General features: G+C 35.8%; 1 long non-coding RNA gene across 2 annotated transcripts; it reads left to right on the top strand.

Annotated features, from left to right (window-relative positions):
* The first annotated feature begins 606 nt into the window (after positions 1 to 606).
* LOC132020546 (uncharacterized) lies at positions 607 to 11604 on the top strand. 2 transcript variants are annotated; one of them, XR_009405023.1, is made up of 3 exons: positions 607 to 1093; positions 9308 to 9456; positions 11004 to 11604. It is a non-coding gene; the product is annotated as an uncharacterized LOC132020546 (long non-coding RNA). The 2 variants fall into 2 exon arrangements; XR_009405024.1 differs by lacking the exon at positions 607 to 1093 and adding an exon at positions 1151 to 1205.
* The last annotated feature ends 12170 nt before the right edge of the window (positions 11605 to 23774 follow it).

Raw genomic sequence — 23774 nt, 5'->3', positions numbered from 1 at the left:
ATTTATTTATTTGAAAGAGAGCGAGGCAGAGAGCATGAGCAGATAGAGGGGCAGAGAGGGAGGGAGAAGCTGACTCCCCACTGAGCAGGGAGCCTGATGAGGGGCTCCATCCCAGGACCCTGGGTTCATGACCTGAGCGGAAGGCAGAGGCTTCACCGACTGAGCCACCCAGGTGCCCCCGGAGCCTGTGTGAACCACTGTGCTTAAGACTGTATCGCCAACACAGAATTCCTTTTTCTTTAGGTACAATGGCTAAAACCCTTCGAGTGGGATTTGTTCGTTATCTATCTGCTGCATAACCACTGACTGAGAACAATAAACATTTATTATCTCAAAGTTCCTGTGAGTCAGGAATTCGGGAGTAGCTGGGCTGGAATGGTTCTGGCTCAGGGTTTCTTATGAGCTTGCGATTAAAATGTTGGCGAGGCTAGCGAGAGTCACTTAAAGGCTTGAGTGGGGCTAAAAAAAAAAAAAAAAAATCTGCTTTCAAGATGGCTCGTTCTCACAGCTGTTGGCAGAAGACGTCCTTCCCTTCACTCTTGGACCTCTGCCTCGCGCGGTTTGTTTAGCCCAACAAAATGGCGGCTGGCTTCTGAGAGCCAGGATGTCCCGTACTGTCACGTCAGACGTATTCTGCTGGTCCTACAGAATCCCGTATATTTGTGAATGCCATCAATATGACCAGGGGATCAATGAGAACCCTCTCAAGGGACCGGTGATCCCAGCTTGTCACCTGAATTTCTTTGATTCATGCAAAGCAGGGCTGGGGGACCGGCAAGGACAGTGAGGCATCTTGGGAGCAAAATTTAAAGAGGCCCTCGTTCTGCGGCGCCCTCGCTGCACTTGCGTGATGCAGAAAGTGAGTATCCCTTTAAATTTCGCTCCCCAGGCATCTCGCTGGCTTCTAACTTAGTACCAGTCTTGGAACTTGGAACAAAGGAAAAACACGTTTCCAAGTTCAAATTTACCGTCTTCCCGAGTATTTTTTACCTTTGGTTTGCACCCTTGAGAAGGCTTCCCAGGTGAAATGGAAATTGGCGCTCAAACTCGAAGGGCAAGGAGAGGTGGAGGAGCAGACCACTCCGGATTGGTGGTAAGTGGCAAAGTGGCACCTGTGTAATAAGTGAGGGAATGTACATAGGCGGCTGGTCTGGGAGGGCTGCAACACGGGTTGATCTCTGCACCCCACAACCGTGATCTTAAAGGTCTGTATAAAGGCGCTAACTGGGGTCAGCGACAGGTACGGTCCAGAACGTCTGAGCAACGGATTGCTCTGTCAAGGCTGTGTCCTTGAATATGGCTCGGGCTGTGGGAATGGTAGGCGGAACCCACTTTCTGAGGACAGGGGAGGGGGCGTGAGGCGCCTCCAGTGACTCAGGTGCAGCTCTGGGTTCAATTGGAGATCATGTCCTCTCGATGACCTCCTTCAATAATTGAAAGATCAAAGTCAACACACATGTATCTAGTGGAGTGTTTATTTTATAATTTCTCTAGTTTTTAAACTCTAAATATATTAAGCCTACATTCTTATCGTAATTTTTTAGTGGTGCTTTTTGTCCCTAATGCAAGGAATTTCTAATATTCATAGTTCTGTATCTTGTCTTAGAAGCCTAGAATGGAAACGCTTTCTTAAGTGATCTTAACCTGGAGTTCCATGGGTGTGTTCCATGAACGGTCTAATATTGTAATATTTGAGTTATATATATGCCAATTTTTCCTGGATGATAGTCCATAATCTTAATCAAAAAAGGTTAAAGCTACTTCTTTGTCATGAATTAAAACTTTTTTTTTTTTCTTCAGACTTTGGGGTTTGCTCTCATTTGTCCTACAAAACTCAGTTGTTTTTATTTTTTTTTAAGATTTTACTTATTTATTTATTTGTTTGTTTGAGAGAGAGTGTGAGAGAGAACATGAGCAAGGGAGTGGCAGGCAGAGAGAGAGGGAGAGCACTCTCCAAGGAGCGGGAGCCTAATGTGGGACTCAGATCCCAGGACCCAGGGATCATGACCTGCCAAGGGTAACTGCTTAACTGACTGAGTCACCCAGGCATCCCTCAGTTATCACTGTTAAATGCAAGAGTGCAATCTTTATCACTAATTGTTATTTGGCAATGAGAATGAGAACTAGGGGCACCTGGGTGGCTCAGTGGGTTAAAGCCTCTGCCTTTGGCTCAGGTCTTGATCCCAGGATCCTGGGATCAAGCCCCACATCGGGCTCTCTGCACACAATAAATGACAGAGGAGCTACATTTGCTTTGTTTTTCACTGAACAAGAAGGATATCTACATATTTTTTCTGTGTATTATGTGCAAAATACCTATACACAATGCACCTCACCTTGCCACGCAATTCGTGTCAGTATCATTTTACAGTTTGTTTTTCAAAGCTTTTTATTTCAGAAAATTCCAAGCCTATGCAGATATGGAGAGACTGGTAGAGTAAATCCACTGTACCATTACCCAGCTGTGACAATTAACAATCACTTAATCCTAAATCAGAAATTATTTTGCAAAAGTTTCATCTCTTCAAACCTCAGTACATTATGAGATTAGATCTTTAACTCACAATCTTAGTTTTTAAAGCATTTCAGAGCTCCATGAGAGATGTTGACTGTGTTCTGATACATTATGAGGTAGCCTATGTCACCGTGGGAAGGATACTTTCTGTGGATCAGAGATGACACAAGACAAGAATGAACCAAACCTCTTTGAGTTACCAAGAGGCTAGACTGTATTAAAAATTCCAGACGGTTATATATTTTTAATTAGATGCAAAATCATATTAGAAGAGATTGAAAATCATCCTAAATTGATTTAAAAATAGCAAAGCCTCAGGACAATTAATGGTTGCTTGTTTATCTTTTTCACTTGCTTCAGTCATTGTAAGAATGTATTTTTTAAAGAAAAAAGTTACAAGTTTGAAAAGTGATAAACCTGAAGAAAAAAAAAGAAGACAAAATGCATTTTGTTATCTGAGACCTGGGGAGAAGAGCTATTGACCGCTGAGTTCAATTAAGTTTCAGAGAAGAAAGTCAGAATTAGCAAATCCTTAACAAGCCATTCTGGCAGGAAGTTAATTTTTTATTAAATGACATGACTTTAGAGTGAGGTAGTTTAATTCAAAGGGAGATACTGGAGGGCATCCAAATATCTTACTTATTTCTAAAAATTAAAGAACAACCTAAAATGGCATAATATGATATAAATAGCATTTAAATAACTACTTGAAAATTGGTAGCAACTAGTGATCTCTAGTTAAATATTAAATATTAACAAGAGTTTGGCAATTAATTCATACTAATGTATTTTTTAAACTTTTGTTTCAAATATGGCAAAAATTTTTCCATTGCTGATTTGACTATACAGTGAAGCCCACAATCCAGAGAAAATTAATAGCAGTAATAAAAAGAAATCTGGACTTAGGTGTCAAAAGATTTAGATGCTACCTTCATCTCTTTTCTCTAAATGCTTATGTCTTTTGGGCCTCAAAATCTTTTTTATGTAAAAATTAAGTTAAATATATGATTAAGCTAAAATTTAAGATTATCTAAATATGCAGAATGAAAGGATTATTAATCTTAAATGATAGTTCTGTTTAAGCATCTATTTTCAAAACAGAATTTATAGAAAAACACTGTATGACAAAAGTATTACCTGTCTATACTTATTGATATTCATACAGAGGAGGAAAAAAGTATGTTACCATATAATAATGTTACTATATGACATTACTCAGTATTTATACCAAAGAATAAAGGTAAAATTATATACTCAGGGGCACCTGGGTGGCTCAGTTGTTAAGCCTCTGCCTTTGGGTCAGGCCATGATCCCAGGATCCTGGGATGGAGCCTCACAGTGCACACACTGCTCAGCAAGAAGCCTGCTTCTCCCTCTCCCACTCCCCCTGGTTGTGTTCTCTCTCTCACTGTGTTGCTCTCTGTCAAATAAATAATAAAATCTTTTTTTAAAAAGTATACTCAGCATTATATAAGCTGATCTAGCATAACTAATTATTAAATCTGTATTAACACCTCAATATATATTTTTGTAAATCCAGTTAATATTCTGGTATTAATATTAATATTAACCTATAATTAATATTAAGGTAACACTTAATGAGTCTGGCTATTCAGGTTTTGAGAAACAATTGTGAGACATTCAAGGACAGTGCTTATTTTATGACAGATTCTGGGTAAGAAACAAAATATTGTAGATCTTTGGTTCTCAAAATGTAGTCTCTGATTCAGCAATCTGGAAACTTCTTATATAACAGTATATATTCTGCCTCCATGCCTAATAAATCAGAAATTTATGGAGCACGGAGCCAGGTAGTTAGTGTTTTCACAAGTCCATTGGGTCATTCTGAGGCACACTAAAGTTTGAGAACCACTGCTCTAGATATTTTATGTAATAATAAGTTAAATGCAGGTTAGGAGTTTACAGACTCATTTAGAAGGCTGCTGCAGAAGCAAACTCTGCACTGGGCCTCCAGAAATAAAGACTAGGACAGAACTGACCCAGTGGGGGAACTACCACTTGTGCATCCATTACTGGAATGACTGATTTCAAGAGCATATACTGTGACCGCAGGGGACATCAGGATGCTGAAATTAAGAAGCCATCATTAGTGCCTCCTCCTGTATGCCTCAGTACCTCAAGCTGGACGCTGGAGCCTGAGAAGCAACAGTAGAAGGATCTCACCTCTCCAGGAATTTATTTCTCACAGCATAACAGTCAGAGAGGACACAAAGATGGTTTCAGCCTCTCAAATCTTACACCAGTGCCTATGATTGATAGATTCCACTGTGGAACCAGAAACAAAGCTACACAGGTATAGACTTAGTGCTAACACTGGCGTGAGAGAGGCAATAGAGTTAAATCACTGCTTGGACATGTTGCATCCTGTTTCAAAGTATGTACTTAGAGTCCTGTAACTATTATTATTTGGTTTTATCACTATATTGAAGCATAATTTAAGAAATACTAAGACAGGTTTAGAAGCAATACAGATATTTAAAAGGAATCCTAATTTGTTACATGTCATTATCCACATTTATGATCTTATACACTTACATATTCATTGGCTAAACTGAGCAAGTGAAATCATACACAGCAACACCCTAGGAAATACACCTAGGCAATTTATAAGAGATGGTAGATAGATACATAGCAATAACTACATTTGTATAATGCATACTTTACTCTTTACATATTAAAATTATAAAATATAAAATTCTGCATGATCATGTAACTGAATAATAAATAAAATATATGTCTTCTAACTCCTAAGCTAGTGTTTAATGCCATGTCTATATGTCCTCTGAGAATTCTTACAGCAGCAACACAGCATGACAGAACAAAATGGGTACTGAGCCAGGACAGACAAATAGTATGAGTGCAGGGCAAACAGGAATGAAGCAGGGGCCTAGGGAGGAGTTTTAAATATCAGATCAAATCCGAAAATATTGCAAATCTAATACAAGTCCAAGTATGTTTATATATTAGCCAAGACAGGTTTGGCTATGCTGAGATAACAAAAAACTCAACAACTCAATGACTTAAAACAATAAATCTTTATTTCTTGCTCCAACTGATGGATGCATGGGAACCCTAATCTGATGTATCTTCATTCAGGAACTTAAGCTGACAAAGTATCCATTAACTATAACGTTGCTGATCATCAAGGCAGAAGAAAAGCACACTCTGGAGAGTCTTTTACTGGTATTTAAAGGACACACATCACTACTGCTCACACTTCATTGACCAGAATAATCACATGGTATTGACAACTACAACAGAGCTAAGAAGTACAATCCTACGTCATGCTAGTAAAGGAGAAAGAAATATGTGGTGAATAGCATAACGTTTACCACAATGTCAAAACCAAATTAATAAATAAAGCTTTCACCAAGAACTTGGAATTGAAGGTCAAAGACAGCCAATTAGCATAGATGAAACAATGTTGATGTAAACCTGGTATCGGTGAGTAACCATTTTCCCATCCTGGTCATGGAGAGGCAGAAGTCAGTCTACCAAGAAAGAAAAAGCAAGGCAGATGTTCACAGTAAAAAAAGAAAAATGGCAGATTGTAGCTAGGAGGAGTACTGTTGGCTTTCTTGATCTTGCCCAGAGTCACTGGAGAGACCTAGTTGTCCTTTTCATTGGTAAATCAATTCTATCATCAAATTCCTGGGTTTTCCTAAATTTGCTCAAGTTGATTTCTGTTGTTTGCAATCAGCAGAATTTTAATTAAGGCAAAGATACTAACTAGTTCCTTAATATTTCCCTATCAAATAAAATACAGTATAGAGTCTCACATGATATACAGAAGTTGTTTCTCACATTAGTGGGTCTTAAATTTTTTTCCCCCTGCATATAACACACTGATACCGATAATTTATTTTAGGATTGGAATTACTATCACAATATGAGAAAAGGGAAGATAATGGTATTAGAGAATTTGGATCTTTTTCTCAAAGTTAAAAAATGGAATGCCATTAATCTTGATGGGCACTCAGGAAAACAAATTGTCAGACTTTTAAAGCTTTTTGCCAAAGCAGAAACAAACAAAAACCTATAAGATCCTTTTTTTTAAGAGCTGAGAAAGTACCAAATAATCCAACAGTTTTCATCTAAAATTTAAATTGTTAAAATTCTTATCCACCAGAGAACAAATTATTAGAATGTATGATACTGAGACAGAGAAATAGAAGATAAAGAGAGAGGCAAACCAAGACATAGACTGGTCATTACAGAACAAACTGACGGCTACCAGAGGGGAGGTGGTTGGGAGGAAGGGGGAAATAGACGAGGGGGATTAAGGAGCACACTGGCTGTGACGATCCATGGAAGTGTGGGATCACTATATTGTATACCTGAAACTAATATTACACTATATGTTAACTACCAGGAATTTAAATAAAAACTTAGAAGAAGTTTTTAAAGTCCATAACATGGTACATCCAGGAACACTTCCTACCAACTATACATGTTCTTAAGTGTAACTATAATGTTTCCATACATTCTCCAGTTGCAAAGTAACAGTTCTGGGAGACAACATTTTTGATTAATTTCATAAGCAAGAACATCATTTGCTTTACATTGTGAAAAAAATTAGACAACCATGGATAGAAGCTGTCAGATGATCCAAACTGTCAGTTTGGTTTAAACGTTTCTGAAAAGATGAAGTAATTTGGCCAGAACTGCCAAAAATGTGCCTGCTACTTTAGTGCATGCTTGAATAAACATGAAACAATATTTGGATATGCTGATTAAAGATAAGATTTTGTTATATATTTATTAGATTCCATTCAAAAACATTTTCTCTTAGTAGGAGAGCCAATAATGCTTTTATTTAATTTTTTAAAAAAGATTTTATGTATTTGACAGAGAGAGAGAGATCACAAGTAGGCAAAGAGGCAGGCAGAGGGTGGGGGTGGGGGGAAGTAGGTTCCTTGCTGAGCAGGGAGCCTGATGCAGGGCTCCATCCCAGGACCCTGAGCCAAAGGCAGAAGGTCAACCCACTGAGCCACCCAGGTGCCCCCCAATAATGCTTTTAAATATCAAACAAATACTGAAATCTGTTTCTTTGAAAATGTTAGATAAATAACAGTATGATATTAATTACACAAAAGTTAAGTTTAATGAACCAAAGTAAAAGACATATTGCCTACTATAAGATAGTGATTTAATAATTATATGTTCTTACACAATCCCTTAATTTTCAGCAGCAAAACATACTTATCTACCCACCGTATTTTAAAATACCTTTCTTTTTTATTTATGTAAGATACTAAAAATGATTCTTTGTCACTTGTAATCTCTAGTCTCAAGTAGATTCAAAAATACTAACTAGCCCTTAGAAGATAGTGATCCAGTGATGACTGGTTCTCTGCAATGTGGTGGTATTGATTTATTTTTAAAATAATTGAATGTCTACTGAGTGCTAGACTTGTTTTAAGTGCTGGGAATTCAGCTAGGAACATGACAGGAAAGGTCTCTACCTCAGTAAATGTTATTAACTAGTTAGAAAAATATTCTAAAACAAAAGAAAAATATGTGATTTAAGTGCTAAGAAGAACATTTAAATTGGGTAAAAAGACAAATATAACACATCTACATCCATTTTCAGAACTCAAATTGAGTATTCCAACCACTTCTTTACTTCCCCCTCATAACTTCAGCTTTGCGGGATCTGTAAACACTTTTAGCATATGTACATAGCAATAACTGGTTTTCCACACAAAATCATACATTCAAAATCCATTTATTAATATTCACCCATTTTCCCCCCCCTCAAGCTGAAGGAATAGCGACTTTAAAAATATGTTTTACAAATTGGAAAAAATGAGCATCAAGGACCATAAAGGGCTGGCCCAGGTTTATGTGACATAGCTAGGACATGAACCTAGGTGCATTGAAGAAAATGTATTAAAATTCTTTGATATGTCAAGCACATGATCGATATTATAAATGAATATGGCATAGCCCTGACTTCATAATGTTTCATCCAGGATATAGTTCACCATTCTCAGTCACTGGGTAGAAGCAGTCATGCTTCATCTAAAATTAACCTACAAAAAAAATCTAATCCTTGGAAAACCTGAGCCTGGAAATAAGTCAGAGGCTTGGTCTCAGTCACTCTCCTTCTGGTAGATGATTGTCTACCTCTAGAAGCCATCAGAGATTGCATACAAAAATATTTAGGTTATTATCTTAAATTTTAACCTTCCCTTCTGTAATTTACAAATATTATCAAAGGTGAATGGAAGAACCAGAGAGTGAGCTCAAGACAGAACATTACCAGAGACTTCCTTGCTTTCCCCATGCATTACTGACATACATTGAAAGGCTGAGGCATGGGATCCCCACAGCTCCAGATGGTCATAAACAGAGTTGTACTTGGCATCCCCTAAAGGACAAAGGAAGTGGCTCTTTTTACCAGTTTAAGTGTGATTTGATACAAGTAGCTTCTGGGGATCACTGATATGCTAAATGGCTTTTGGAGAAATGGACTTAGAAAGCTAATTGAGAGGCAATCCTGTAGATTTGCCTAGAGGTACACTAGATAGATTTTTTGAAGTGAAAGGGTTGCTAAATACCTGGAGGGATCATCTTTTAAAGCAGATTCAAAATGAAAATGTTCATGTGGGTGTTAAAAGTCCTATTTGTGGCTACTGCCCACAGCAGGACAGAATAATTAGGAAATTTAGGAACTGCCTTCACCTGTGCCTCCAATAATACAGGTAAGGTTTTCTTTTTTCTTTCTTTTTTTTTTTTTTTTTAAGATTTTATTTATTTATTTGACAGAGAAAGATCACAAGTAGGCAGAGAGAGAGAGGGAAGCAGGCTCCCCGCTGAGTGGAGAGCCCGATGCGGGACTCGATCCCAGGACCCTGAGATCATGACCTGAGCCGAAGGCAGCGGCTCAACCCACTGAGCCACCCAGGTGCCCCCAGGTAAGATTTTCAAACCAACATCTTCCTTATTTCAACAAATTCATGTTTATTAATAAACAAAAATTATGTTTAAGTATATTTGATTGTTTTAAACTCTAGGACCTAGAGAAAGGCCTTACTTACATATCACTAATCAAACATTACCAATGGCATAAAATAGCATTTAACTATTAGAATTAAAATATTACAAAGAGAATTATTTACTAATTCTTAAATTCTTTATCTTTACTCTCCTCCCAGAATGATCTAACAGACATGGCCAGTTACCTTGGAGAATATGTTTCTACCCAGGTTTTTTGCACATGGGACCCCAATTGTTGGAGGAGTTCATCTAGAGTATGTGATCACCAGTTGACTCCAAGCTGGTCCTAGACAATCAGGTGCTCCTCCTCCCCTGTCTTTGGAATGTAAATGCTGCCCAACCATTCCCACAGCCAGAGCCATTCGAGGATACAGCCTTGAGAGAGCAATGCATTGTTGAAATTAAACCCAGATTAAACCCAGATTAAACCCAGTCAGGGCCTCTATATAAACTTTTAAGATTCTGGCAGGCTTGTGCAGAGATCTACTTGTCTTGAGGCCATCCAGGAAAAGCTTCATATGTAAGTCCCCTTGCTTATGAAGACTGCCACCTGTCTTCTGGAGTGGCCTGCTTCTTTCTTTGGTCTCTCCTTGCCTTTCTTGTTCCAGGGACCAGTTTCAGATTTCATGTGGGAAATTCTTGATGTTTAGAACGAACACCAGTCAAGCAAAGTGCAAGTAAGAGAGGATGAGACCCCAGGAAACTCTGTGTGAGTTATATTTGCAAGATTTCCCTCTAAGGCTCCCATCCAGCACCCCTTGTGCTTCAGAGGAAGTGGCCATGTATGTGTTATGAAGCTGGTATTTAGGGGATGTCAGTATTCAGACAGCCCAAGCATAAGCCCCCTGTTACAGGACCTGCTCCCCAACTCAGCATTAATACTCCCACCAATCCAAACTTACTGGTTACAGTGCCTGGGATGCAAGGAGCACTCGATGAATATTCATCTAATCATTTAATTAATTAATGACAAGGATAAGTGTCAGAATCTAAAAAAGTGAGCATGATAGCATCAAATCTTAAAAGCAAGCAAAACAAAAAGCATCAAGGAAATAAAGAACTTTCTAGTTAGTCTATATGCTTTTGATAAATCATATAAGCAATATGTTAAAACTGACAACATCTTTAGACGACAAGGGAGTCTAAGAGTTCATTAATTCCACTCCCTTGTTCTCAGAAAGGTACACTTCTAAGCTTTCCAACAAAATTGTTCTCTCATCTTTTCTAGAAACTCTCTAGAGACAAATGACTACACATCTTTCTGAGCGGATTGACATAAAAATGTTATGAGGATAAACCTAATGGTGTTAGATATAAAAGAGATGATTAATCACTACATCATTTTGAAACTTAATTTTTCTTACTTTCACAATCAATCTTTTATAAGGGCTGTTTCATTTAATTTTTATTTTTCTCACAATAAGAGAATTTTAAATATAAAAGTTAAAATCTCTTTTCTTTGTAGGAATTTTGGAAAGCTGTGGAACTCTTGAAGAGGAAAAAAATCACTTGTATTCCTGTCAACCAGTATCTCGGCATTTAATTTTCTTTCATGTTTTGATGTATTTATTCCTGAGCTTTTTTAATTCACAAATTTAAGTAAAATTAGGTTTATTTACTCAATGTGTGTGTGTGTGTGTTTAGCTATATATTTACATACACACATAAATAAACATAGTTGTCATCATCCTTTCTTAATATTCTGTCATAAATATTTTTCAAAATTTTAACCTGTAACTAACCTACTATTTTTAGTAGCACTGTAACAATGTAATGTACTATAGTCAGATGAATGGTGATTCCCCCGAAAAGATATATTCTCCTGGAACCTGTGAATGATCTTATTTAGTAAAAGTTTCTTTGAAGATGCAATTTAGAATTTTGAAATGAGGACTCCTGGGTGGTTCAGTCAGTTAAGCATCTGCCTTTGGCTCAGGTCATGATCCCAAGGTCTTGGGATTAAGCCCCCTGTTGGGCTCCTTACTCAGCAGGGAACCTGCTTCTCCCTCTCCCTGCCTCTCCCCCTGTTTGTGCTTTCTGTCTTTCTGTCTTTCTCTCTCTCTTACTCTCTCTCTCTCTCTCTCACACACAAATAAATAAATAAAATCTTTTGAAAAAAAAAGAATTTTGAGGGATGTTTGGGTGGCTCATTTGTTAAATGTATTCCTTTAGCTCGGGTTATGATCCCAGAGTCCTGGGATCAAGCCCTGCATCAGGCTCCCTGCTCAGCATGAAGCCTGCTTCTCCCTCTCCCCCTACTCCTGTTCCCTCTCTCCTTGTCTCTCTCTATAAAATAAATAAATAAAATCTTAGAAAAAAATAAATTTGAACTATCAAAAAAAAATTTTTTTTAAATGAAATCATTCTGGATTAGCGTGGGCCCTTTATTCAATGACAAGTGTCTTTTTATGAGAATAGAAAGAAGGAAGACAGCAGAGAGGTAATGTGAAGAATGCATCACAGTAATATACCAATGTGGTGCCAGCAACCACCACAAGGTAGGAAGTATGGACTAGATTCACCCTCAGAGTCTCCAAAATGCTGCCCAAATCTTGACTTCAGGTTCTTAGTTTTCAGAACTGTGAGAGAATAAATTTCTGTTGTTTTAAAAACCCAGTTGGTGGTAATTTGTCTGGACTACGTTGGGAAACTAGCACACTTGTGGACAGACCGTGATTTATGTAACCATTCTTAGAGGAATTTTTGCCATATTTTTTCTTTTGCTATCATAAATAATGCTAGAATCATTGACATTCATTCATTCACTCATTTAATAAATATGAATTAAAAACCTACTGTATGTCAGATACTCCTGTAGACAATTGGAGATACAAGACATCAGGGGACAACATAAAGATTTCAGTCCTGGGGCACTTGGGTGGCTCAGTGGGTTAAGCCGCTGCCTTCGGCTCGGGTCATGATCTCAGGGTCCTGGGGTCGAGCCCGCATCGGGCTCTCTGCTCAGCAGGGAGCCTGCTTCCCCTCTCTCTCTCTCTGTCTGCCTCTCCGTCTACTTGTGATTTCTCTCTATCAAATAAATAAAATCTTTAAAAAAAAAAAAAAAGATTTCAGTCCTATTGAGTTTCCAATGAACACATGATAAATATGTAAATTGGAGGGTATGCTGGAAGATGTTATGTGCAAGGAATAAAGAAAAAAGAATAAAATAAGTTTTGGATAGAAAACTGGGATTTTCTATTTAAATAGGGTGGTTAGGGAAGGTCTTAATTGAATGGTTGACTGCGGAAGATGGATGAGAAGGCAGTGAGGGAGCCACCCACATAGTTCCAGGAAGAGCTTCCAGGTAAAGGAAAGAGTGAATGGAAAGTGCCAATTTCTGAATATATCTTTAGAATAAATTTCTAGGAATGGAATTACTAAGTCAAAGTGCACAGATATTTTTAAACCTCTTGATAAGTATCATCTGCCTGAAAAATTGCATCAGATTAGACATTCACTGGAAATGCATATGAGTAATGACTGTCCCAAATTAAAACACATATTATTGTTTTTAACTGCCATGTTGAAGGCAGGGGGGAAACTTCATTGTTGAAATTTGCATTTTCTGATGAGAAATTTTTTTGTACATCTAATAATCATTTGCATTTTTAAGAAATGCATACATTTTGAAATGCATGCTCTTTTTAATATTAAGCTGTATTCTATAATCTTTAACATATGGTATATTTTTTTCCCATTGGAGCTTACCTTTTAAGTTTGATTATGCTTATTTTGACATGCATAAATATTTTTAAGTTTATGTAATAATACATATCCATTTCTTTCTTTGATTCACTTTGAGGTAATACTCAATTATTTACTATCTCCAAGAAAAGATGATAATCAAGTGTATTTTTCCTAGTTGATTTATAAACCTATTTTCAACTGACTATATTTTGCCAAGATACTTATATAACTTCATGAAAGATAATTAGAAACTTAAAAGTAGTTAAATTTGTGTTTCTTGAAAAATTGAAAATTTAAATACTCATCTTGGGTAAAATATTTTGAAATAGAAATGTAGAAAATTCAGCAATGATAATAGTTAAAATATATCACTCGATATTTATTGCAAAATTTAATTTTAGCTGTGCTAAGAAGTATATATATTGAGATATATTAGCTTTAAAATAAAATTATCCTAACAACTTATTGTACTTTTAAATATTTAATTTTATTTAAAACTTACTATCTTGTGTAAATATACACACACACATACAGAGCAGGCAATATATATTGACAACAAACAGAACAAAATGTGGAACAAAATGAAATGGATACATCAAACTCAGGGTAATAGAGTTACCCTGATAGAGCATTAAATTTAACACTAAGCTACCTGGCTTAAAAAATATTTGATACAACAAAATCAGGTCTACCTCTGCTATCACATAGCAAGTGGCCCACAGGGCTTTTGTAACCTTTGCTTGATTGAATTACTGCTACTGAGAGGTTCAGTGAAGCATTTTCTGCTTCATGGCAGTCTCCATCATTCTGATATTTATAAATATCAAAGAGCAGCAGGCTGCAGACAAAAACTTCCATTGGAATAACCCAGAGCTTTCAAAATATCCATATAAATTAGCCTATTTATAAGTTCCCACTAAAATGTCAATCCCTTTTAGGTTATCATGTTTGCAGTGTTTTATAATTTCTTACACTTTAAAAAAATAAGCACTTCAAAAATGTTTAGAAGTATTCATACAAGACTTTAATCTGTTTATATGTACATTCAAGCATTAGAAAGCTGTTCATGTGATCAAAAACAAGTCACAAAATAATAAGCATCTATTTAATCTATAGTCATTTTCTCGGATTTTTCTGTTTGATTTTCAAAAATAAGTCAGAATCCCATCTATTCTACTCCATATATTATTTCAATTATATGTTATCTTCATTGTATACACAAACTAGTGCCAAATATTTCTCTCCCTCAAAAGGAAAATTAGGTTCTTCTCTAAATTATGTGACTTATGGAGGACCTGTAAATATTTAGGCAAGTTTTGATTATGCAGGTGGAAATTTTGATCAATGAAAATATTTGATGGATAAATATTTTGAATTCTTAAATGTATTCCATTAATCAATAAAAGGATATATTTCTAAATTCCTCACCAGTAAAACAGTGCCTTGTACTCCCTCTGCTGGCTTTAGAGGGCAGTTTAACTTAAAAACACATTCCTGTAAAACAACAGAAGCACTTAGAACAATGTTACATAATGACTCCAACTCTGATTAAAAATTCAAGTAAAAAGTATATTTATCCTCTTTCAGACTTCAAAATGATAGGTCAGTGTTAATAAGAATACTGAAGGAATAACATAAAATCGCAGTAATCTAAACAGTATGAGGGAGATAGGAAAAAGAATAAGTTTAGAAAATAGAATATCTAAAAATTAGGAATTTAATAAGGGACGAACAAGATAACTTAATCAAGCGTAGAATGAGTTTGATAACAATGTATGCTAACATAGTCACACTTGTAAAGGAAAACAAGAATACGTTTCTTTTTTTTTTTAATATTTTATTTATTTATTTGACAGAGATCACAAGTAGGCAGAGAGGCAGGCAGAGAAAGAGGAGGAAGCAGGTTCCCTGATGAGTAGAGAGCCTGATGTGGGACTTGATCCCAGAACCCTGGGATCATGACCTGAGCAGAAGGCAGAGGCTTTAACCCACTGAGCCACCCAGGCGCCCCTATCTCATACTCTATACAAGTGGAAATACCAGATGAAATTTTTAAATTTTTAAATTGGGTTTTAAACCCATATAAACAGTAGAATAATATGTTGGGGAGTTTCATATCTCCACATGGGAAAAGTCTTCCTCCATAAGGTGAGAGATTTAAAAGTCATAAGGAAGGGGCACCTCAGTCAGTTAAGCATTCAACTCTGGATTTCAGCTGAGGTGATAATCTCAGAGTTGTGAGATAGAGTCCTGTGCTGGGCTCAGCTCTGGGTGTGGATAAGATTCTCTCTCTCTCTCTCTGTCTCTAGGGGGGAAAAAAAAAAAGAAAAGAAAGAAAACCCTATAAACAAAGTTAAAGGCAAGGGACTAGGGGCAAATATTGCAACAGATATGGTAAAGGTATAAATTCCCTATTATTTAAAGGCTTTCATGAGGCTTTTATTAGGCTTCTATACTTTTCTTAAATTTAAGAAGAATAAAGGAATCTAAGAGAAAAAGCCTTTTACTAAGGAAAATTATGGACAAAACCCACATATTCAACAAGCATAGGAAAAGCTGCTCATCCTCCCTGGTAGTTAAGGAAAAGGAAGTGCACAATGAGAGTTACAAACCATTAACATGATAATTATCTTAAGCCCTGTTCAAACTGGCAAATATTAAAAAATAAGTGCAAGTTGAGGCACCTGGATGGCACGGTTGGTTGAGTACCAGCTCTTGATTTCAGCTCAGGTCATGATCTCGGGGTTGTGGGGTAAGCCCACGTGGATTTCCAAACTAGGTGTGGAGCCTGCAACATGGTTTAGCCATGTCCCATTTCGCTCCAGCACTCTTCAAATATGTGAGCAATCCATTTCCCAAATTTGAAATTCTGCTTCTTGGGGCCATTTAGGTACCAATTATTATGCCAAAGTTCTGGCAGGAAAGAAATGATACAAAGTAGAAAAGAGATTCCTAAAAAAAACTAGTTTACACAGGGAGGGGCAAGGTATAGGAAAACTATAGGGGATGAAGCAGAACCCTGGGTATGGTAACATTTCCAAGTTTTTAGCCCCTCTCCCCTTAGGACTTAATTCACCACGTGACACGAAATACAAATTTGGGAGTTCCCCAAGATTATCCATTGTCTATCACATCCCACTTTTAATTACTTAAATACCAAGTCCTACTAAATATACATCTAAACTATCTTTTCTCTCCTACATTCTCCCTACCCAGTGTGGCATCATGGTTCAATTCTTGATGAACGATAAGAATTTTGGTATAACGAACATTATGTATATACAACAGTATCAGAAGAGGGAGCTGGAGAAATAAGGAGGAACTAGGTTATAGAAGGTCTTCTATACCATAATGAGTTCACCCTCCTTTAATCTATAGGAAAAGAAAAAACAGGGATAGCAGAGCCCTGTATATTTCCATATTATTTGCACTGTTGCAACTGAATCCTCAACTTGAGAAAATGCATTAATACAACATCAGCACAAAAGATGTGAATTTTAATATGTTAGCACATCCAATTACAGCACCACAAGGAGAATTAGGGAAAAAAACAGCTATAAACATCCAGCTGCAGTGTTTAAGCCATCTCATGCTGTGACTTTAGAATATGCAAATTACATGTTCTCATCTTAGAAACTAAAATGTGTTATATTAAAGGCTAATCTATATTAATGTCTTGTAAATTATAAACTTTAACAGGAAATGTATAGATTTGATTCTTTATTTTGGTCGGTATTCCTGAGTAAATGTTAAACTATGTTACACAAGGTGGACAGGCCAACATACCTAGAGGTCTCTCTAGCTCAGCTACAGTGCCATTTAGTAACTATGGAGTGTCAGGGTGAAACACATCCATAGTTCCTCCACCCATGCTATATTGTCTACATACTTTGTATTTACTATAACATAATATAAACTTTACATCAACTATAAAATGTGAGGGTCAAGCATGACCATTGGTCTCCTAGCTGTATTGTAGTGACATTTATTAATATAATGTGTGGCTGGCTATATTGCCTGCAAATTAAATACTTGGGCTTTGTCATCTGAATATATCATTTTATAATAATATGGGTTTTTTTTTTAACATTTTATTTATTTATTTGACAGAGACACAGCGAGAGAGGGAACACAAGCAGGGGGAGAGGGAGAGGGAGAAGCAGACTTCCCTCAGAGCAGGGAACCTGATGTGGTCCTGGTCCCAGGTCCTGGGATCATGACCTGAGCCAAAGGCAGATGCTTAATGGCTGCGCCACCCAGGCACCCCTAATAATTTGTTTTTAAGTATAAAATACGATAAAGAAATAGCCTTCTATGGGACAAAGTGATAAAAGATGCACATGATGCCCCATTCCCGAGTTTATTTAGCCTATTTTTCTCCATTCAGTAGTTTCCCCCTGACTCATTTACTTTAACACCAAAATGCAAGACATACCCTTTGAAGAAAAATCTGCACTCCAGGTAGACCAGACACAACTCCCTTGATACCATGTTAGCACTTTAGTTGTAAGGGAAAAAAACCATCTTGGGATCCTGAGCTTCTATGAAGCATTATAGAATAGGACATTTGTGACACAAGACCAAGCTAGGTGAAAAAAATAAACTCTTTCCCTTTCTTTTCTAAACTCCATGAGGGATTCTTCAGGCCGGACAGACTTTAGCAGCTTTGGTTCAAAGAGGAAGTACCGATTAAAAAGAATAAATGTCATGTGTTCCAAGAAAGGGATTTATTAAATGTCAGGAGGCTAGCTGGACTTTTCTATTATTCTGAGTTAATCATTGCATTATTAATGGCTCTTCACGTGCACAAGGGGGAAAAAAATCAGACTTAAGAAACATATAGTCCAGGTCCCCACTTTTCCTATAACCTCTGCCCATCAAAACCACATTCTTAAATCTGCTCGTTTGGGTTTCCATTCTCTCGTTCTCTCTGTCAATCTTTCTCTTCCTCTCTTTTGTTGTTGTTGTTGTCATTGTTAAGGCTTAAAGTTCCCGTAAAGTTAAAAGAACATGAAGTTCCAAAAGATGGTTTTAAAATCTAATGTTAATTGTTTTAAATAAAAAATAATAATAATTTTCTAAAAGCACATTTTCTTTCTGGAAGTCTGGGTAAAATAGAATCTTCTAGAGAACTGAAAGTTTCTAGAGGCCCACTACAATATATCAGGATATAATTTGGAAAGGAATGTGGTTATAACTTTGCTTCATGTTTTTTTGAAGCGTAAAGCCAATTCCATGAAGTAATTTTTTCCCCTACCTCCCATTTGTATGAACTACTGTTTTCAAATTAATTGGGAAAGTAAAATGTCCTCTCTTTTAAAAAATGGTGCAAAATATTATACCTCTGTAGTAATATGATTAAGAACTTTCATCTTTTGGGGGCACCTGGGTGGCTCAGTCAGTTAAGTGGCTGCCTCTGACTCAGATCATGATCTCAGAGTTGTGGGATCGAGTCCCGTATTAGGCTTCTTGCTCATCAGGAAGTCTGGTTCTCTCTCTCCCTATGGCCCTCCATGCCACTCGTGCTCTCTCTCTCTCTGAAATAAATAAATAAAATCTTTTTTTTTTTAAAATAAAGAACTTCCATCTTTCAATAAACCTGCATAAGAAGGCTTTGGGGAGAATAATCCTATCTTCTTTCTTTTGCAGAACTAAAAGATAAACAATACTACTTTTCTACATTTTCTTTCCACTAAAAGTGATTATTTAGTTTGATCCAAGGGAATTTTTTTTTAAAAGCTCAAAAAGGAATACTTTGCATTCTCCATCTGATATATATTTATGATTATGGTTAATGTCAAAATTTGCCAAATAATTTAACATGAAATGTGGTATGAATTTCTATATGGATATTTTGTATAAGACAGAAATCTATAAAGAAAACTTATCCAAAAAGTGTTTTAAGATTTAAATACACAGGGCACCTGGGTGGCTTGGTCAGTTAAGCATCTGACTCTTGGTTTCGGCTCAGGTCCCAGTCTTAGGGTGGTGAGACTGAGCCCTGCTTTGGGCTCTAGGCTCAGCATGGAGTCCGCTTCAGTTTCTCACTCCCTTTCTCCCTCCTGCTGGTTCTCTCTCTTTCTCTCAAATAAATAAATAAATCTTTAAAAATATTTAAATGTACACACTTCATTACATTATTTTTTATTTTAGGATAGTCATAATCTAAAAGTCAGTAACCCAATTAATTAACAGATTAGGATGTTTCAACATTGTAATAAAATATATTCAACTATAAACCATTAGAATACTGACTTATCAGACTAATGATGTAAAAATATGTCTGTAATATGGTAAGGGAAATATAAAACACTATACTAGGAAGATGCATACCAAAGCATTAATAGTTCATAATTCTACATAATTCCTCTTTGTTAAAAACCTTCACGTTCATCTGACTCTAATATTTATAAAAATATAATGTTCATATACATAAACATTTTTAAATGTATTGCTATTCAGCTTTTTCTTTAGCAAAATACTAAATACTGTACATAAATTTGTTGGCCATTAAATAGCTGAGAGAACAGGTTTATGTGTACATTTGATACTGGGAGATAAGAAAAGACAAGCAAACATAGCTATTCTTTAACTAGCATTTCTTTGGAAACACATACTAATTGATCATATTTTTTTGCCCTGGGTATTTATTTTTTTAAGATTTTATTTATTTATTTGACAGAGAGAGATCACAAGTAGGCAGAGAGGCAAGCAGAGAGAAAGAGAGAGGAGGAAGCAGGCTCCCTGCCTAGCAGAGAGCCTGATGTGGGGCTTGATCCCAGGACCCTAGATTATGACCTGAGCTGAAGGCAGAGGCTCAACCCACTGAGCCACCCAGGTGCCCCAAGTTGATAACTTTTTTAATATCTTTTATTTTTCATTTTTATGATTATAAAGTGAATCACTGGATTAAAAAGAAAACTTTCCTTAAGTAATTAATGAATATCATTCCTATTTAGAAACAAGATGCTTGAACCAACTGGGGTACTAATTTTGAAAATTTTCTACACAAAGAACAAACTTTGAGGAATTTAATTTGGGTAAATACTATTCTATATATGAAATGTTTGAAGCCTGCCTGCATACCAATTAATTTACCAGTTATGGTTAAGAGGTTATATCACAAAGAATGAGAATTTCCTCAACCAAAAATGGCAACAATAATAGTATTTATTAGGGGGTTGCTAAGGAGATTAAAGGAGATAATGTGTGATGAAGTCTTAGTATAATGTTGGGCAACATTAATATTACTATTTTTATCATCATCATATTATGATATTTAGCCAGTCATAGGGTTGGATGGAATCATACAGTTCATTGGGATTAAATGAGATAATTGTAAATTTCTTAGCACACTGCCAGTTAATTATAATAACAGTAATGATAGTAATTTACATGTTACATATGTGTCAGATGAATGGTATCTTAATCTGTTTCTCTAACATTCCTATCTTTCATGACTTCAAATTACTTATTTGCTATTAATTGGCCTCAAAATACCAACCTATATTTCACATGAAAATATCTGGTAATACTGTTATGAGAGGGAAAAATAATATGTTTAACACTTAGTAAAGTAGTTCTAAAAGTCTAAAATGTCTGAGCTTTTAGCTTATAGGACTATAAAAATTTTTTTAGAAGTCTACATTTAAATATGGACTTCAGGTGACATTACATTTTTACCTCATAAGTGGTGTTAGCATTAGCCTACTTGAGTCTCTGCAATTAGGTTTGGAAGAAGATAAAGTTTAATTCATATCCTACGCTTACAATCTCATTTTTAAGGAACAAAAGTGTCAAAAGTTTTCATGGGTAAAGGAATAAGGGTGAAAACAATTCAAATATTACCAATTCAGATATTAGTAGAATAATATTCAAATATTAATTTAAGTTTTATCTGTGAGAGATCCAGGACTCAAGGATCACTTGAGGACTTTTTATGGTTTCTTAAAGGCTATCGTTGCCATTATTAATTGCATGTGCTTATATCCTGTGACACAAAAACAACCAGGTATGATTTTCAATTCAACAATGTAAAAATTATTATTAAATATTACTGATACAGAATATAAGTGATTCATATTTAAAATACTACAGAGTCATATAATTGCAATTATGGGTTATAGCAAGTGCTTTATATTGACTATATATACACTTTTTTTCTAATGGCTTTTCATCTTTAAAAAGTGTGAAATGATTTACTTATCCACTTCAGTTACCCTATTATGCATATATTATTTCAAGTCACTGATTTTTTACCTACAGTTTTAATGGCAGATCCGGAAAACTTTGGGATTTTGTTTGTTTATTTGTTTTTTCATACAGACAAAGATTTGACTTGAATTGATATGAGGCTATTTATATTCCTGAGTCATCTCTTAGTTTGAATATTCATTTTACTGCAGCAATTTTAATATTTTAATATGCTGCTTGAGACCCTGCTGTGACTGTTATGTCAATATGCGGTGGTTGTACTGAATTACATATTTAAAATTCAAAACACTCTGAATCTGAAATCTTGGACCCAAGGGTTTTGGAAAATAAGAACCTATATTATCATGCTCATTTTACAGATAGGTAAATCAGGGCATAGAGATGGTAAGCCATTTGCAGTCACCCAGCTTGTAAAGAGGAGAAATGTGATTAATCTCCATAAAAACATTTCATTGGTTTTAAATGCTTTTCCCATCCCTCCTTTCCTTTTCACTGATTCCAAAATATCAAACATGGCATGTTAGATGGACACCTGTAAACAGGAAGGTGAATTTAAGAGGGAGAGGGAACTAGGAAAGCTTACTGCTTTCAATGTTGCTAGCTAAAGCCCAACTTTGTATTCTGTGGAGATCATACTGGTCAACCCAGATGAGTCCATTAAGACTGAGAGGTTCATTTATTTGAAAGTGTATGTGTCATGGTTACTGCAAAGGATGCCAAATGCTGTGCCAGCATGTACTGTCAGGAAAAAAAAAAAAAAAGACCACTGTGAATGACTATATAATAATCAGTCTGAAATGTGGAATTACATAGCAAGCCAAGTTTTCAAAGGGCTTAAATACATCTGTCTTGATTGAAATTTCACAGATGGAATTTCTAGAGTTATTCACATAGCAGCTTGGGGGGAATGTTAGGAAATTGAGTTTTTGTTTAAGCCCAGAAACCAAATTGTTGTGTGACCTTGAATATCTTACATATGATATATGTATATCTACATAGTATTCTACTTCATATATTCTTATTTCTAAATTATATTTAGAATTCTGTTTTGATGAAATCTAGGTGAAATAAGTGTACCTGAATGCAGTTAATTGAGCCATTTTTAGAAAGGCCTAGAAGTAATATTTATTACTATTTCAGTGTCTCATCCTGAAGCAGTATCAGGAGCCAACCTCCAAATTTGTCATCTGCAGTGTGTCCCAAGGTAGAACATTTAAGCTACTCTCATATTCTTTAATAACTTCTTTGAAAGTGGCAAAACAATAATAATTTGTAAACACAACTTTAAATATAGATTCCATTCTTAGTCAAATTGTAAATGTGTAAGTTAATAATTCAAGCATATTTGTCTCTTTTACACTCTACATTAATCATTAATGTTTCCCTGTTTTAGCTATTCCTGGGACAGTAAAAAAACTGCAAGCTCATGAAATATTTCAATTAATAGTAAAGAACAGTTCTTTCCTTTCATACCAAATTAGCATTTTCTGGTTTCTAGAATAATACACATTCCATTATTGCTACAAACTCTATGTACACTGAAGAGTTGTCATCATGACTCACATGGATGGCTCACTTATTGGGCCTAATACATGACACTACTACACTAATGTAAAAATATTCCTAGAAAATCAAAGAATGTGGATAAGACTTTAGAATTGATGACAGAGTATATACCCTGTGAAGAATATATAAACGTTGAGAATTATAAATTGTGGTAATCCATGATGCAGAATACATCTCAAAAAATTTTTTAAAGGGCTAAACATGAGTTGTTGTAAATTGTAACCTCTCGTTTCTGATTAAAAGTTAGATTTTTGGGGGGCACCTGGTTGGTTCAGTCAGTTAAGCATGCAACTCTTGATCTTGGTTCAAGAGTTCAAGCCCCAAACTGGCCATAGAGCTTACTTTAAAAACCAAGGTTTTTAAAATTAATCTGTCAATAAGACATACAAAAAAGTAAATTCGTTTGGAAATGGGGCTAAGGATGTAATGGATGAATTTAGCAGTTTTTCAGTTTTTACTAAGGGAAAGAGTTATTCTGAATATTTACAATTTAAGATGATACATTTGATACTATGCCAAATTATACATAGATTGGAACAAAAGAAATCCAAATTACTCTTCTCAATATGCAAGCACAAAATGCAAGTCACACAAATATGCTAATGTTTTTAAATGAATTCAGATTTTAATCTACACTTAAAACACAAAAAGTAACCTTCTAAACCTCCTGCCATGGTAATTAACTGAAGCAGAATTTCCAAAAGACTTCTTCAACCTAAGGATGTCAAGAGGAAGTAGATGGTATTAAAGATCCACTTGACTTTCTTCA

Source organism: Mustela nigripes, chromosome 6 (assembly GCF_022355385.1).
Source record: "Mustela nigripes isolate SB6536 chromosome 6, MUSNIG.SB6536, whole genome shotgun sequence".
NCBI lineage: Eukaryota > Metazoa > Chordata > Mammalia > Carnivora > Mustelidae > Mustela > Mustela nigripes.
Note: the sequence above shows the minus strand (reverse complement) of the source record. Positions and strands in the feature narration are given on the sequence as shown.